Source organism: Lagenorhynchus albirostris, chromosome 10, assembly GCF_949774975.1.
Source record: "Lagenorhynchus albirostris chromosome 10, mLagAlb1.1, whole genome shotgun sequence".
NCBI lineage: Eukaryota > Metazoa > Chordata > Mammalia > Artiodactyla > Delphinidae > Lagenorhynchus > Lagenorhynchus albirostris.
In genome coordinates this window covers 83,485,674-83,503,309 of record NC_083104.1, presented here as the reverse complement: position 1 = coordinate 83,503,309, position 17,636 = coordinate 83,485,674, and the positions used below count along the sequence as shown (strand labels likewise).

At 40.4% G+C, this 17,636-nt stretch overlaps 7 non-coding genes across 7 annotated transcripts; 1 reads left to right on the top strand and 6 right to left on the bottom strand.

The window, feature by feature from the left end:
- The first annotated feature begins 1,857 nt into the window (after positions 1 to 1,857).
- Positions 1,858 to 1,930, top strand: TRNAM-CAU (transfer RNA methionine (anticodon CAU)). The gene has a single exon. It is a non-coding gene; the product is annotated as a tRNA-Met (tRNA).
- Positions 1,931 to 6,174: 4,244 nt separating this feature from the next.
- On the bottom strand, positions 6,175 to 6,247 carry TRNAV-AAC (transfer RNA valine (anticodon AAC)). The gene has a single exon. It is a non-coding gene; the product is annotated as a tRNA-Val (tRNA).
- Positions 6,248 to 9,774: 3,527 nt separating this feature from the next.
- Positions 9,775 to 9,847, bottom strand: TRNAV-AAC (transfer RNA valine (anticodon AAC)). The gene has a single exon. It is a non-coding gene; the product is annotated as a tRNA-Val (tRNA).
- Positions 9,848 to 13,092: 3,245 nt separating this feature from the next.
- Positions 13,093 to 13,165, bottom strand: TRNAM-CAU (transfer RNA methionine (anticodon CAU)). The gene has a single exon. It is a non-coding gene; the product is annotated as a tRNA-Met (tRNA).
- Positions 13,166 to 14,769: 1,604 nt separating this feature from the next.
- TRNAA-AGC (transfer RNA alanine (anticodon AGC)) lies at positions 14,770 to 14,842 on the bottom strand. Its single transcript has one exon. It is a non-coding gene; the product is annotated as a tRNA-Ala (tRNA).
- Positions 14,843 to 15,283: 441 nt separating this feature from the next.
- On the bottom strand, positions 15,284 to 15,356 carry TRNAV-GAC (transfer RNA valine (anticodon GAC)). The gene has a single exon. It is a non-coding gene; the product is annotated as a tRNA-Val (tRNA).
- Positions 15,357 to 17,007: 1,651 nt separating this feature from the next.
- TRNAM-CAU (transfer RNA methionine (anticodon CAU)) lies at positions 17,008 to 17,080 on the bottom strand. The gene has a single exon. It is a non-coding gene; the product is annotated as a tRNA-Met (tRNA).
- Positions 17,081 to 17,636: the final 556 nt, after the last annotated feature.

Sequence of the window (17,636 nt, the reverse complement as noted above, 5' to 3'; positions counted from 1 at the left end):
AGCATATGAAGAAAGTTTGGCTTCATACAGATATGCTATTAGAAAAGGAAAGAGTATTTCAATAGACTTTTCAGGTAATTGTGGACATCTTTCTTTGATTTTACACCAATACTTGACAGGCAGTACCTTCTTTAGGGTTGGTCGTAAAGTAGAATCTGACGCCTTATTGCTAACTTTGAATGGATCTTTCACCCATGTGTGATTTGGTAACAACTTGGTTATATTGGTCCACTGAGATATATAGTTCTTCCAAATGTTGAAACGTTTCAGTATACAATATCAAACAAACAGAAAAGAACATTCACTGATACCATCACCAATCTCATCAGAAACATCTCTAAATATTGGGAAGCTGCAAATTCATGAAGTTTCCTAGATGCTAATTTTCACTTGCAGGCTAATATTTTATCACTGCAAACAAATTCTGTCAGTTATTTTCTTTGAAGTGACAGGCTGAATTTTTTTATTCTTGAGAAAATGCCTGAATGTGTCATAGTTTTGTCTGTTACTTCTTTCAAATAAAAGTGGTGTTCCCTGAAAAACAAAACAAAACAAAACCCATAACTAGAACAGTTCACAACTCAAAAGTCACCCAAGTGCTTTTCTTAGAGATAATCATTCTACTGTGGTGCACAGCTGAAGGGCTTTTTCTGCACTTCTCATTTATTCACACAAATTATTAAAAAGACATGTACTTAAGGGTGAGAGTTAGTAAATACTTTTTACTGCTCCATCAAGGATATTCTTAAGTAAAATACTTTTTTTTTTTCTGAGTGTGTGGCGGATAGACACAGTGGCTGCTAGCACAGCTTGATGTCACTGCCTTGATTCATAGCAGGCACCAGAAGATTTATGCGCTGCTGTTTTTGCACCATCGGATTTTTTTTTCATAGCAAATAAAGCCTTGATAATTATGAAAAAATTGTTGGCCTCACAGATACCCTGAAAGTGTCTCAGAACCCCTATGGGTCTGGACACCACACTTTGAGAACTGATAGTCTAAAGTATTTGTCAGGATTTGAGGGACGAAAGGTCAAGGCTTTCTTGGAAGTTTTGAACTCAGGTGCCAGGCACATGGCAGGCTGTGAATTAATGTCTGTTGAATGGACTGAAGAGTTCACAGTTCTATAAATATTTGTGTAACGAGTGAATGTGGTGATGTGAGGAAGAACATAATCTAGAGTGAAGAAAGCACACTTTTTGGAATCAGCAAAATCTGCTTTCAACGTCTGGCTTTGCCATTTAGCAGCTGTGAATCTGATTCTACGGAGCCTCAGTTTCATCAGTAAAATGTGGATAATGATATATAGATTTATGGCAGAAAACTAAATTGGACTAAATGAAATTGAATGAATAGAATCTTTAATAGGATTTTTGGTACATAGAAGTGAAGAAAACATGCAGACTTACAAAGTCAGTTTGTGATATACTGAGGGGAACATCTCAGGCAACATAGGTGGAAATGTAGATTTAAATTAAGACATGTAAGTGTAGACTGCAGATATGTTTGGGAGCTATGCATTCGTCCAACTACTATTTGGTGAGAGTCTACTATTCCAACAGGGGAGACTATGGATGGTAAAAAATCGACTGATAATTGAGGGAACGACAATCCAGATGATTAGAAAATAAGGACAGCATCAACCAGAGGTCAGGCACAATTGTTCAGTGGATACAGTAGTTTCCAGGTATGAAGCTCTTTTGAGCGCGGAGCTAGAAAGGACCCTGGGTATTTGGAAATATCTTGGATAACCAGTAACTCTGGACGAAGAAAACTGAAAATCCAGAAAGTAATCCGTTTCGAGGGAAAGAAATTAGATAATTCATTTACAGCCTGGCTAAGTAGGGTCCCCCAGCGCCTTCTTAGCGCAGTGGGTAGCGCGTCAGTCTCATAATCTGAAGGTCCTGAGTTCGAGCCTCAGAGAAGGCAGCTTTCTTTTCTTCGGCGTGTTCGTTTTCTTTGTTTTTGCACTCATTTACCTCTGGGACGTAGTTTCTTCTGCTGTGAAGTATCAAGAAGTGAGATTGTATGAGATTGTATCAGAGCCAGAGTCTTCCTACAATAACCGTTCGGGTCCCCAGCAGACATGCGCTCGCCGCTCCGCGCAACTGCTGTTTCCCGAGGGGTTCTGGAGACGCTCTGCCTTCAGGGCGGTGACGCTTGGGACTCCAGACTAGCCCTGAAAAACCACGCGGGGCATAAAGCTTCTAGTGCCGAAATAACCACGTGCTCAAAATAGCCAATAGCGCAGAAATTGTACTTCACTAACTTCGCTGGCTGGTGCCTGCAGGGTCTACGCCCGAGGTCTTCGGCTGTGCATCTCCTTGCCCTCTTGGTCGGTAACAGCAACTTCCCAGATGACTACAGCTCAATACAGATATAGAAAACATTGACTTTTTTTTGCGGGGGGGGGGCGGTGTCTTAAAAAATTTTTTTATGAGCCCGTAGAAGACAGGGAAATATTGGACATTGAAATATTGGAAGTGTAGTAAATCGGATCTTTCTGATTTTTTTCCTCGTATGGTTCCACACATGACAGGGCTGGCGATGTCTTAACTGACACTCCAACTTTGTAGCCGGTGGAGGAAAACAGTGGAAGAGAGATGGGGGATCTCGGAGCAGGCAGAGATAGATGCTCAAAGAGGAAGAAGGTCTGTGGGAGGCTGGGCTGGTCATTTTCCATCACAGCAATGCGCGGTGCTGTATGTCGGGTGGGTCCTCAACCCCGTGTTATAGAAGCCGAGAGAAGTTAATTTTAATGGTGAAAAGTTAATTAAATGGCCAATGACGGGGACCTAAAGAAGCTAGATTACGAGAGGACTTGCGCGTCTAAGGTCTCCTGGTAGATGCCGGTTGGGGAGGGGATGGCAAAGAGCCAGAGTCGGGCAAAGGAAGGTTCTGACGCCCAGTGGAATTTATAGAAAATGAATTCACGCAGGAAGAGGGGGAAGAAAGAGAGTGTTGGGAAGTCTGTCCTTAACGAGATGCTTACCCATCTGCCTAGGACCCCATGATTTCCGTCCCTGCCTGTGTATTTCAACCGTAACGCCGGTCCTGAGCAATAACTTTAGAAACCCTTCAAAATCATTAAAGGAAACAAAGAGGCCATTCTCATGTGCTACACACAAAACCTGGATAGTTTTTCCTCTTTTGTTTTAGAGGTTCCTGGAGATAGACATAGATATGCAAAAACTTCACAGCAGAAAATACTGAGCAGCAATTCCATCAGGATATTTATTTTTAATACAGTCTGACATGTCTAGATTGTCAGAATTATTAAAAAATAAACATACTGGGGGTGGTGGTGGGATGAATTGGGAGATTGGGACTGACATATATACACTAATATGTATAAAATGGATAACTAATAAAAAATATACTGTCTATAAGAAACTCACGTAATATAGTTACTAATAAGTCTGCATACAGATTTACTATTTAATAATTTATTAGTTGCTTGTTCCTTTTTTTTTTTTTTTTTTTTTTTTTGCGGTACGCGGGCCTCTCACTGTTGCGGAACACAGGCTCCAGACGCGCAGGCTCAGCGGCCATAGCTCACGGGCCCAGCCGCTCCGCCGCATGTGCGATCTTCGCGGCCCGGGGCACGAACCCGTGTTTGCTGCATCGACAAGCGGACTCTCAACCACTGCGCCACCAGGGAAGCCGCCGCCCCTTTCTTTTTCATATTTCTTTGTTCCTCTTCCTTCCTACCTTCATTTGACTTATTTAAACATTGCTAGTAGGTGGTCTAGTGATTACCCTATACATCCTTAACATCTCACAGCATACTTGGAATCAATAAATTACCATTCAAATTGAGTATAGAAACCTATACCACCATTATGTACCTTTGCCATAAGCCCTTTATGATATGTATATAGTACATGTAGATATAATTAAACTCTATGAGACAATGTAATTTTCACTTTCAATCATCAAACATACTTTAAAGAACTCAAGAGAATAAGTCTGTCATTTTTACCCACATCTTTCCTAGCTTTGCTATTGTTCAATCATGCTGTTCCAAGTGTCCTGCTGGTATCATTTTTCTTGTCTCACACTTTACTTTTTTCTAGCACTTTTGCTGGCAATGGATTATCTCAGTTTACCTTCAAATCAAAATGTATTTTTCACCTCTTTGTCTGAACGATATTTTTGCTATATCAGCATTCTGGTCTATTCTTCTAACATTTAAAAAAGTCATGTCATTTCTTTATGGCCTCTGTGGTTCTGATGAGAACAGATCAAAGTTTCCCTTTAGTTTTCCTCAGGTTGCTTTCAAGAAGTTTTTATTTTTTTCCTTTGGTTTTCAGCAGTTTAATAGTAATATGTCTGGGTGTGGCTTCATAGGAGTATATCCTGCTTCAAGTTTACTGAACGTTTTGAATCTGGTTTAGGTCTTTTGCCAAATTTGGAAAGTTTTCAAATTTGGAAATTCAAAATAAATTTCCCCCTTTTTCAAGGTCCTCTTTCTCCTCTTGTTTTGTGTCTCCAATGATGTGAATACAAGATCTTTGTTATTTTCCAATTTGTCCCTGAAGCACCAGCCATCTTTTAAAATATACTTTTCACTCTGTCATTTAGACTGGATAGTTACTATCATCTATCTTCACATTCACTGACTTTTTCTCAGTCATTGTCTGCTATTAGGACAGTCCATTGAGGCATTGTTGTTTATAATTTTGGTTAATACATTTTCAGTTCTGAAGTTTCAATTTGGACTTATATGTCCCATTTTTTTGCTAAGACTTTCTAACATTCAATTCATTTCAGTTCTCACCCCTAATTCTCAGAGCACTGAATAATCACTACTTCAAAGTATTTATTAGAAGATTTCAACATCTGTGTCATCTCAGTATTGATATCTGTTGATTCTCTTTTCCAAGTCAGTTAACCAATTTTCCTGGTTCTTCATTTGCTGAATAATGTTGGATTATAACCTGGCCATTTTTGCATCAGACTTTGTGTCTTGTTCAAATTTTATGGAGAATATTGCTACTTTTGCTTTTGCAGTCAATTGACTGCCTTGTGTCAAAGTTCCAAGTACCAACCAGTCTTCTGTGTGTTCATAGTCTAATCCATTTCCAAAGCCTTTCTGATGCTATTTGGAGATCTCTGGAGTGTGTGCAATCCAGTGACCAGTGTGGACTTGGGCAGTGCGCTATCACTTCAGTTCTCAAAGTTTTTGTTGTTTAGGACCTGAGTCACTTATACATAGATCATGGGTTCATCCAAAAGTTCACTAATAACTTCACGTGTTTGCTTTCCACAGTGTCTTTCTCGATATTTTCTGGTTACTTGGGGCACTCGGTTTCAGTCCCTGATGAGAACGCTGCGGCCTTATTGAACCCCGCTCTGTCCTGAGCTTCTCAGGACTGTGCCGCCTTGTGGCTAAGTTGCAGGAAGAAACAGGAATAAAAAGACGAATTGGGCATATCCCTTTAGATGACCAGCTATTCTGAAGAAACAGAAAACAAATTATAGGTTGAAAATATCTGTACATACCGAAAGCCAGTAGAGCCAGCGCTGCCCTGCCTTGTCCTTGCCCAAAGAAGTGTCCAAAGTGTCTAATTTTCTCATTTCTTACTACAGGCTGGAAGATTGGCGCTCCTCGGTAGAACGAGTAAAACTTAGAGAATGTGGATATCGATCCCCCTACCTCTCGCATGCCAAGCGAGCGCTCTACCACTTGGGCTAACTCCCCTACACCAAACTCACTCTCTCTTTTTTCCCCCCGCCCCCCCTTCCTCCTTCAGCTTTTCAGAGTACTTCATTATTCGCTCTTTTGGAAGGCCCAAACTTCAGGAAATGTCAAGACCATTAATGCGAAACCAGAATTTAGACTAAGGGCACATCTTCTCAAAGATGCCCCAAAGCAAGAGCGCGGTTGGTACCTATTCCTCTGCTAAGAAAAGAAAGTAGCCATGGGAAAAGTTTGATACCCCAAAAGTTCACGTTTCAGACTTTCTGGGACAGAAGAGAACACGTCTCACTTGGGAGGAGTCACCCAGAACAGTTGGCTAATGCGACAAGACTACCTCAGGATGATTATCTGTGTCTTGAAAAGGAGACCGAAACAAGAAACCAAAAGAAGTTGGATGATCACTTGTTCCTTTTAGGACAGGTGGTACACTGATTTTTCCCAGATGGTGGAAGGCAAAAGAATCAGCTGTTGTTTCCGCTCGGTTTCGAACCGAGGACCTCTCGCGTGTTAGGCGAGCGTGATAACCGCTACACTACGGAAACTCGCGTTGTAATATTTTCCCGGCATATTTATTCAATTCTTGCTGAGGTGGGTTATGAAAGGTTTCACATCTACACCGTGTGAGAGAATAACCAAAAACTACAAACTATTACAAGCAGGACCCATCGGAAATAAGAAGCGAGATCATATCAGAGAGAAGAAATAAAATATGGACACTGAGGGGTGAAGATGAAGAGTGAACAGGTTGGAAGGAACAGGCATGGAGGTAGGAATTCCTGTGTTCAGCAATTACCTGTTTAGTTGGAGTGGAGTGGAGTGTGTGCGTGTGTGTGTGTGTGTAAAATAGACATGGAGGGAAACAGTGATTGAAAAGCCTGGACACATGAAGATACATTGGGGAGAAAATTGTGGAGGCTTAAGAACCTTTGAAAAAAAATCCAGGCACATGACTTTAAAACCAAAACATTTTATGAAACGTTTTTATTTTGAATGCCAAATAGGTAGGAAACGGAGAAACTAGAATTAGAGAGAGAGAAAAAGAAGTTATATGATATTAAAGAATCGAGGTTTATTCTTTTAGCTCCTGGGATTAGCAGTAGCATGAGTCTTTCTGCATCTCCAACCCAGTACACTGTCTGGGACAGAATACATTTTCCATAAACATAGAATGGATAAAGGCATAGATGCATGAGAAGAAAGAGAAAGATTCTGGAGAGGTTGTCCAGGAAGGATCTACAGTATTTGAGTATATGTCAAGACACTGGATGTAGAGATTTTGAGGGAGAAGAAAGTGTCAAAGCCATGTATAGAATACTTGAACCTGGGTGGTAGACACAAGTGATTTTGAATTAATATCTGATGCATGGAAGATTAAATCCACTGATTTATAAGTATTTGTTTTAATAATGAATTAATGAATGAATTGGTCTGGATAAAAAGTGATAAGACTATGCACAGGGCTAAAGGAAAAGCCTACATTTTAATATAGGAAAAAAAAATCAGTTTTCCACTTCCGGTTTTGCTCCACACATCCATTCAAACTGAGAAAAAAATGGTTCAACTACTCTGAGCTTCAGTTTTATCAGTAAAGTGGGAATAATGATATTTGGATGAAATGCAAAGCCTAAATCAAACAACTTGCATAAAATTAATAAACATTTAGTAAAATTTTCAGCATATGGTGCTGAAAAGGATTTTTTTTTCATTCTTTCGTAGCCTGTATTCCAAGTCCCCAGTGGTGGTCATCCTTCTCTCAAAGGCTCAGAGAGGCAGCAGATGGAAAGAGGTAATCCCCTTGTAACCACTGTGGTGCTTTCTCCAGCCTGAAGATGCTTCCCTTCCTTGAGCCCTTAAGGGGAAGAAACAGCATGGTCTGATCTTCAGGAAGCAATCTCTAGACAAGCTAACCTTCAGAAATCCATCTCTGGGTGTCATTTTGGTAACATGTGTATAAGAAGTAAAACAGAACATCACTTCTCTTTCACATTTTAAAAGAAAATCAACTGGGCAAAGTTGGAATCCTACAACCCATAATCATATATGTCACCATACCGTCACTGGTTCCCCAAAGAATAAAGTGGTTTCAAGATATTTTATTATCCTGAAAAGGCTACTACACTGTCTACACTGTCAGCATTCCAGATGTGACCACTGTCTCCGCTTTCTCCTTCCAGCTTCCACGCTCACGGAATGTCAAAGAACACCTTATCATTATGTAACTTCTCACTTAATAACTGGAAATTTAAAGTCCACTTTGTCTGATATGAATATATCCACTTCGGCTCTTTTTGATTAATGCTTGTGTGGTGTCTCTTTTCCCATTCTTTACTATCAATCTCCTGTGTAACTTTAATCTTGTTTATAACATTTAATCTCATATATTAACACCTTTGAAAAGAGTTTCTTAAGGTCAGCATATTTATTTTTAGTATATTCTGATGATCTCTGATTTTTATGGATGTGTCTAGATAATGTATATTTAATGTTATTATTGATAAATTTGCATATAGATTTACTATTTAATAGTTTATTAATGGTTTGTTCCCTTATTTTTTATTCTTTGTTTCTTTTCCTACCTTCTTTCAGCTTATTTAAACATTATCTGTAGCTGCTCTAGTGATTACTCTATACATCCTTAATATTTCACAGTATATTTAGAATCAATAAATTACTATTCAAGTTGAATATAGAAAACTCACTGCCATTCAGTCCCTTTACCATAATCATTTTATGTCATGTATATAGTACATGTAGATACAATGAAAACTCCATGGGACAATGCTGTACTTTTCACTTTCAAACATTAAACATACTTCAAAGAACTCAAGAGAAACAATAGTCTGTCCTATTCACCCAGATATTTCCTTCTCTGCTGTTGTTCTGATGAGAATGGAGTCATCATAGTTCAGGCATATAAAAATGGAGACATCTGCCATTGAGAATCTGGTCTCAGACACCTCCTTACATCAGTGAGAACTTGAATTTTCTTTGAACTTTGCCAAACCCAAGGATGCCATTTGCCCTGTTGAGAACAACATAACCAGCTGCAACTTTATGGTCTCAAGGTTCCCCCTTGTAACTATGTAACCATTGCAGACCCCAACCAAACCTTGCTTAGCCAGTTCTCAAAGCCTATGGTATGTTGTTTAGGATCAGAGCCATTTATTCACAACTCACAGGTGCATCCAGAAGTTCACTAATAACTTCTTGTGTTTGCTTTCCTGATATTTTCTGGTTACTTGAGGTTCCTGGTTTCAATCAGTGACAGGAAAGCTGGGGTCTTATTGACCCCCGCTCTGCCCTGCACTTCTCAGGACTCTGCTGCCTTGCTGCCAAGTAGCTGGAAGAAACAGGAATAAAAAGAGGAATTGGGCATATCCCTTGAGATGACCAGCTATTCTGAAGAAACAGAAAATAAATTATAGGTTGATAGTAGAGGTACATAAAAAAGGCCAGTAGAACCAGTGCTGTCCTGTCTTGTCCTTGCCTGGAGAAGGATCCAAAGTGTCTGATTTTCTCATTTCTTTCTACAGGTTGGAAGATTTGCAGTTGTCAGCTGGAGTTCCGTCGTTGAAAGAGTAAAAGTTGGAGAATGTGGGCATCGATCCCACTACCTCTCACATGCTATGCGAGCGCTCTACCACTTGAGCTAATCCCCCACACCTCACTTTCGTTTTTCTCCGAGTTTTTCAGAGTCCCATCCCCATCATTCACTTGAAACCCTGACTCTGCTAAGGGCAAGTCTTCTCAAAGATGCCCTGAGGCAAGAGCACGGTTGGTATCCATTCCTCTTCTAAGGAAAAGGAGGCGGTGAGTACCCATGGGAAAAGCTTGGCGTCCCAAAATTTCACGTTTCAGATTTTCCGAGATAGAAGGGAAAACTTCCCAGTTGGGAGGAGTCACCCAGAACGGCCGGCTAACTCAATAGGTCTATCTCAGGATGTTTATCTGTTTCTTAAAAACGAAATGAAAACGACAAACCAACAGGAGTGGGATGACCACTGGTTCCCTTTAAGGGAGGCGGAGGGCTGATTTTCCCCGCATGGTGGAAGGCAAAAAAAGCATCAGTTGTTTCCGCTCGGTTTCGAACCGAGGACCTCTCGCGTGTTAGGCGAGTGTGATGACCACTACACTACGGAAACTCGCATTTTGTACCATCTTAAGATATTTCTCTGTTGTTACTGAGGCAGGTCATGAGGATTTACATATCTACACCGTAGGATAGAACAATAAAAAATACAAGATATTACAGACAAGAGCCATCGGAAATAAGACGCGAGAGCATATCATAGTGAAGGAAAAAATACGGACATTTAGGGGTGAAGATGGAGGGAACAGCGTGCACAGGGTGGAAGAAACAGGCTTGGAGGAATTCCTGTGTTCAGAAATATACCTGTTCAATTGGAGTGCTTGTGTGTGTGTGTGTGTGTGTGTGTGTGTGTGTGTGTGTGTGTGTAAAATAGACATGGAGGGAAAGTGATTGAAAAGCCTGTACACATGAAGATACACTGGGGAGAAAACTGTGGAAGCTTAAAAACCTTTGAAAAAAATCCAGGCACAAGGCTTACATAATCAAGGTAACATTTTATGAAGGGTGGGGGAAACCAGAATTGAAGAGAAGGAAAAAGAAGTTATAAAATATTAAGGGATTGAGGTTTATTCTTTCAGCTCCTGGGATTAGCAGTAGCATGAGTCTTTCTGCATCTCCAGCCCAGTACAGTGTCTGGCACAGAATCCATCCTCCATAAACATAGAATGGATAAAGGCATAGATGCATGGGTTAGCTGCAATGCTAAATTAAACAAGTTGCATAAATTAATAAAATTTTAGTACAATTTCTAGCACTTGGTTCTGAAAGAGGATTTATTTCATTCCTTTTTAATCTTTCTTCACCTGTATCCCAAGTTCCCACTCCCTAAGAGAAAATCACGGAGAAATAGTTGGGATCCTACAAACTATAATCATATATGGCATCATTTTGTCATTGGTCCCACAAAAAATAAACTGTTTTCAAGACACTTGATTACCCTGAAAAGTCTGCTACACTGTCTACATTGTCATCATTCCGAACATGACTACCGTCTCCTCTTCTTCCCTGCAGCCTCTAAGCTGCACAATGTCAAAGATTTGTGGTCTACCTGTATAAGAATTCTCACAAGCCTCCAAATCCTCAAGCTCTCTTCATCCTGACACCTAGAAGAAGAGACGAGGGAACATTTTTGGGCTTCACTGTTGAAGAGAGAAAGAAAGTGGAAATTAAGAACCTGTGTAGAAGAAAATGTTTGGAGGAAATACATGCAAAAGGAAATAGGCTTTAAATTCGGTTCTAGTTTTCACCCAACTTCAAGCTGTTATCAGTTGTGACTGTTTTATAACAGGAGTGTTAAACATCTGTGGTCCCTTACACCTTTATTTGTTATTCACTAGTTAGAAGGTAGAAAATTCTGTCCGGGAAAAATTAAAATTATGCATTATAAATAAACTGCCATTCATCAATAAAATTCAAAACATCAAATAAGTCATAAAGAAAGAGCAAAATGAATTGAAAGATGCAGGGATTAACATTTTGGAAGTTAATAAAATGATTTATTAAATTATTAACTTGTATTTGATCTGCCTATTAACTCCATTTACCTATTACTTCCATTTCAAGACAGATGCCATATTTATGCCTTAACTCCAGGCACTGAGGACACAGTGATTTGAGCCTAAAGATCCTTATATTCTAGACGAGAGACAAGAAATTTAAAAAGAAAAACTTCATAAGACACTTTCTAAAGCACTTCATAAGACACTTTCTAAAGCACTTCATAAGACACTTTCTAAAGCACTTCATAAGACACTTTGTGAGGAATGTGGCATAAGTTGATGTAATAGATTGAAATCACAATAAGAGTCATTAGCTATGGGGGGTGCTGTCAGTAGTAAAGTGACATGTGATTCAGGGACTGAGTACCTAGAAGTAGGTACCTTATTACTAAGTCTGATTCAAAATGAGAAGATGTATTAGTCAGGAGCTGAGAGGTGAAGAAAGGTCCTCTGTGGGCAACTGGGAAACTAGCCCAGACAGAGCCTGGTTACCAAATACCTACAACAGAGTCAAAATGTAAGACATTTTCTATCTTATTGCAAGACTGTGTGCCACTGACTTAAGCAAATGTTGGGTTTGCTGAAGACCCACCACCTATTCACAGAAGTTCTCGAAGAACTTCACCCAAAGGATTCTTTGTGTCTGAAGAAGCTTAAGCTCAAGTTGAGGGAAAGGGAAGTCTCTCAGTGAAAAGCAAAGTGCAAGGGCTGTTCACAGCTCAGCACTGCAGAATCATGATGCTCTCTTTTCTCAATTTTTTTGGACCTCACCAGGATCTGATCACTAATGCTGATTAATATATTTCCTGCATTACCTCCTGGGATCCGCCCCCCCCCCACATATTTTAAACCATATTTAAGCTGCCTGTGCAAAGAGGAAAAATTCTATCTGGGGTTGTTTTTGTGGAAATTAAATACCACCTGATTGTTTCATTTTTTTTGGAGATATTTCTGAAGGTGTTGATTTGGACTGTGATGGTTGGGTTGGGACAGATGGGTAAGAAACCTTCTTAAGGAAGAGCTACCCAAAGATCCTACTCCTATTCTTCTTTCATGAGTCTTCCCAAGAATTCCTCTGGTTTCACAATTTTTTTTTTCTTGTTGTTGCTGTTTTTGTTGTTTGACCGTCTGAGTCTTTCTGATTCTCTCGCAGACCCAGGCTACTCAGACTTCAGAAGGACAAATTCTGCCGTATGCCTTGTCTCTCTAGGTGCCCCTCAACAGCCTTCCTTCTTTCCTCAGGCCAACTGCCCCATAAAATTCAAGTACAAAAATAGTGGAAAGACCTTGTTTTCACCAGGATCTCTCGGTTCGGAAACAGAGGTGAGAGGTCCACCCTCCCGCTAGCCAAAAACCATGAATGTTGAGATGGAAAGGCCAGCACTGTCCAGTACAGACCATGTTCACTCCCTCACAGCTTTTTTCAGGTTTTCCTTCCTTGTCTATAAACCAATGACACGGAGGATTCATTCCCTGAAGACTGAAACTGAGCTGAATTAGAAAAACTTCGGGCACAAGGATTTCAGCAAGCATGAAAGGAGAGACTAAAAGGCATCTTCAACACAATCTTTCCTGACTCTTCCGCTGAAAGCTGAACGTGCCACCTCCATAATCCCAAGCCCCTTTACTGCCTAATGATTACACCCCAGCACACATTTCCTCATGTGCTTATGATGCATTTTTTCTTACTTGCTTCTTGTTCAGTTTTTCCCACTCCTCCCGACTGGGGTGTAGCTCCACGAGGAAGGGACTAACAGGAGATATTTATTGTTGTTGCTTGGTAAAAGATGAAAACACCTGCCCTCTCTGAGGCTCGAACTCAGGACCTTCAGATTATGAGACTGACGCGCTGCCTACTGCGCTAAGAGGGCAGACATCCATTATCTTTTCCTTTGAAAATAAAATATGAAATTTTATTTTCCAGGTCTGTCCATCAGTTTCCAGCTTTTGAAGAATGTAATCAATGTTACTTGTAAATCGTTCCATTTAAACTAAAGCTGCACCTGAAGTGTTCCACATCCAGGAATTGTGGAGTCCACACCTTTCCAGTATACACCCAGCAATTGGACACTCTGGCTTGCAGTACCCAAGAATTGTACAGGTCTTTTGCAGCTCTTTTTCCCTCTTGTGTTCCAGTGATCTGCCTCTTCCCACCTTCAGAGATCTCAGTCACTCTTATACTTTCCTTGGTACCTTATGTTCAAAAGAAACTTTTGAACAGTGCCCAGTTAATATTAGTTCACTGACTGACTGAGTGAATGAATACTCCTCACATTTTTCTACAGTCCATATTTCTCTGTCTCACTCTAAATCTCCACTTGGATATACATGACTGGAGACATTATCCTTACAAAAAACACAAACTGAACTTAATAAAAAACCTCCTTGTTGGGCTTCCCTGGTGGCGCAGTGGTTGAGAGTCCACCTGCCGATGCAGGGGACACGGAATTGTGCCCCGGTCCTGGAGGATCCCACATGCCACAAAAAAATCTCCTCGTTTGTTTCAGCCTTACAATTATACTAAGAAATGTATGGAGATGATTTCATATATTCAAATTGAATTTTGGTAACAAAAGTATGTATCATGATTTGCATTTCTCAGATATAATGGAGGCTCAGAAAAGTTAAGTAATGTTTCAAAGGTCCCAGAGCTGCTAAGCAGCAAAGTATGAATTGAGAAACAGACTTTTAGATTCCAAATTGGGATATGTTTTCCTGCTCTAGCTCGTGATCTCACTGTCTGTTCTTCTCCACAATAGCTCATTCATCCACACTCTATCTAATTCCCAACCTCCTCTGTGCTGGCCTTTTGGGCTTAGACTTGCAAGTCAATTTTGGCTCATCCTCCTCCTTCAAAGTCCACATCCACTGCCCTGCCAAATACTGAACATTATTCTTGTGACGCCCTCTTGAATCTATCCCTTCCTTTCCATTCAGTCAGTACATATTCATTGGGGAGCTGCTCTGTGCTGGGCAGTAGGCTCAGGTGATTCAGAACGAATCTGACCACACAGATCTCTGGAGCCAGAAGGATAAATATGGACAAGGAATGATCCTCTTCCAGTTTCACTACTTTCAGTCTCGCTGGCATTTGCAGCTAAATAATGCTTTTGAAAATATTTGTTTTCATAATGTCCCTCTGCTTCACTCTGACCATTTTTGATTTCTTAAGTTTTGATATGATCTTGCTTTTCTTTCAACTCTTTGGTAGAACCTCATTGTGATTTTCCTTTATAAGGTCAATTCCACCCATTGGTGCATGGTGTTACATTTTCAATGTGTTTTTTGATTTTTTTAATCTACTTGGTTTATCATTAATGAGACATGTACATACCAAAGGCCAGTAGAGCCAGCATTGCCCCGTTTTGTCCTTGCCCAGAGAAGGGTCCAAAGTGTATCGTTTTTTCATTTCTTTCTGTACTTTGGAAGATTTGCGGTTATCAACAAGAGCTCCTCAGCTGAACCGATAAAAGGCTGGAGAATGTGGGCATCGATCCCACTACCTCTCACATGCTAAGCGAGCGCTCTACCACTTGAGCTAATTCCCCACCTCCAATGTTCTCTCTTTCCTCCCATTTTTCAGGGGACCATCTCCATCCACGTCATTCCTTCTTTTGGGGCCGGCCAGAAGGTCAGGAAAAGTCAAGGCCATTAGGCTGGAGTAAGGGCACATCCTCTCAAAGATACTCTGAGGCAAGCGCGCGGTTGGTACCTATTCCTCTGGTAAGGAAGGGAGAAAGTCGCCTTGGGAAAAGTCTGGCCGCAAAAGTACAGGTTTCAGATTTTCCGGGACGGAAGAGATCACGTCCCAGTTGAGAGGACTCACGCAGAACACCAGGCTAATGCGGGAGGACTATCTCAGGTTGATTACCTGTCTCTTAAGCACGAAACTAAAGCAGCAAAGGAACATAAGTGGGAGGATCACTGGTTCCTTTTAGGGGAGGCGGTGGGCTGAATTTTCCCGATGGTGGAAAGCAAAAGGCAGCACGTGTTTCCGCTCGCTTTCGAGCCAAGGACCTCTCGCGTGTCGGGCGAGCGTGATAACCACTACACCACGGAAACCTCCGCTTAGCATTGTTTCTGAGATAGTTATTGGATTCTTGCTGAATTGGGTCTTGAGAAGTTACATATTTACACTATATGCAAGAACAAAAATACATACTGTTACATACAAGAGCCATAGGAATTTAGAGGCGAGGCGTATCAGAGCGAAGGAAAAATATATGGACATTGAAGTGTACAGATGAAGAGTGAACACAGGTGGAAGGAACAGGCATGGAGGTAGGGATCCTGTGTTCAGAAATATACCGGTTCGGTTGGAGGGGGTGTATGTGCGTGTGCGTGTGTGTAAAATAGACATGGAGGGAAACAGTGACTGAAAAGCCTGGACACATGAAGATACCTTGGAGAAAACATTGTGGAGGCTTAGGAACCCTTGAAAAAATTCCACGCAGATGGCTTACATGATCAAGGTAACATTTTATGAAAGGTTTTTAATTTTGAATGCCAAATAGGTAGGAAATAGGGAAACCAGAATTGAAGAGAATGACAAAGAAGTTATAAGATATTAAGGGATTGAGTGAGGTTTATTTTTTTAGCTCCTGAGATTAGCAATAGCATGAGTCTTTCTGCATCTCCAGCCCAGTACACTGTCTGGCACAGAATACATTCTCCATAAACATTATAGAATGGATGAAGGCATAGATGAATGAGAAGAAAGAGAAAGACTCTGGAGAGGTTTTGCAGGAAAGATCTACAGTATTTGACAATGTCTCAAGACACTGGATGTAGAGATTTGAGGGAGAAGAAGGAGTCAAGGACAATTAGAAGTCTTGAACCTGGGTGTCAGATACAGAAGTGATTTTGAATTAATGGAAAAATGATGAATGGAAAAATGAATCCACTCATTTAAAAATATTTGTTCTATGAATGTATGAAGGAAGAAAGGAAGTGGTATGGAGAAAAACTGCTTATGAGACTATACCTTAAATTAAAAGAGAACCTCACATATTTTCATACAGAAAAAAACAACTTTTCATGTCTGGTTTTGCTCCTTGGGGCTATTAGACCTGAGAAAAATGGTTCAACTCCTCTGAAATTCAATTTCATCTTTCAAATAGAAATAATGATATTTGGGTTAGCTGCAAGGCTAAATCAAATGATTTGCATAAAATTAATAAACTTTTAGTACAATTTCTAGAATGTGTTGCAGATGTGAGGTCTACAGAAGTTACCCCACTTCCTCCTCCTATGTGTCATATTTCCAAAATCTCGTAACAACCACAGCTGTTTTTATAGAGAAATACACGATGTGTGGAAGAGCTCCAAATTTCTAACTGCACCCAGAACAGTGCATTAACAAGAAATATTTGTTACATAATTAAAAGAATAAATGATTTGTGGTTGGATGACATTTAGAGCACGAATTTAGGAAAGAAAATTCCCCTGCTTCTTCCATCGGGTGGAGAGGAAGACCAAAAATATGGTATAGATTTTGTCTTCTGGTGTAATCTAAATTTCTTGTCTATTTCACTCAAACCACTGAGAGGTGCAACAAACCAGAAAGCTGATTTCATCCTCTTGAGCAAATATAGAATATTGAAACATTTATCAAATGCTTATCTGGCAGCATTTGCAAATTTTCTTTTGTGTTGATTTCTTTAAGCACAGATGACCCATGCTTTGCCAGGCGGACTGTGAAAACACTTAACGCTGCCCTCTCTGAGGCTTGAACTCAGGACCTTCAGATTATGAGACTGACGCGCTGCCCACTGCGCTAAGAGGGCAGGTACCCCACGCTTTTCGTTTTGAAAGTAAAATATGAAATAGTATTTCCCAAGAACATCTGCTTTATCTGTTTCCAGCTTTTAAAGAGTGTATGTACTCAATGTTACTTGAAAATCACTCCGTTTAAACCAATGTTACCAGGGTAAGATTCCACACCTATGAAAGGTGGAGTCCATGTCTTTCCGATATTCACCCTAAGATAGGACCATCTGGACCTCAGCACTAGGGACACTTCATTGTGTCTGTCTTTTGCTGGTCTTGTGTTGGAATGACATCGTATTTCCTGCCCTCAGAGATCTCAGTGGATCTTACACCTTTCATGATCTCCTTTGTTGAAAGAAAAGTAGGAGGTGCCCAGTTAACATTAGTTCACTGACTGAATGAATCAATAGCCCTCAAATTTGTCTACAGTCCATACTTCTCTGTCTTAGTCTACATCTCCACTTGCATCTACATGACTGGAGACATTCTTCCCTACAAAAACTTAAACTGAACTTAATGAAAAGTCTCCCTGCTTTTTTTTTTTTTTTCAGCCGTATGTGCCATTCATCACGC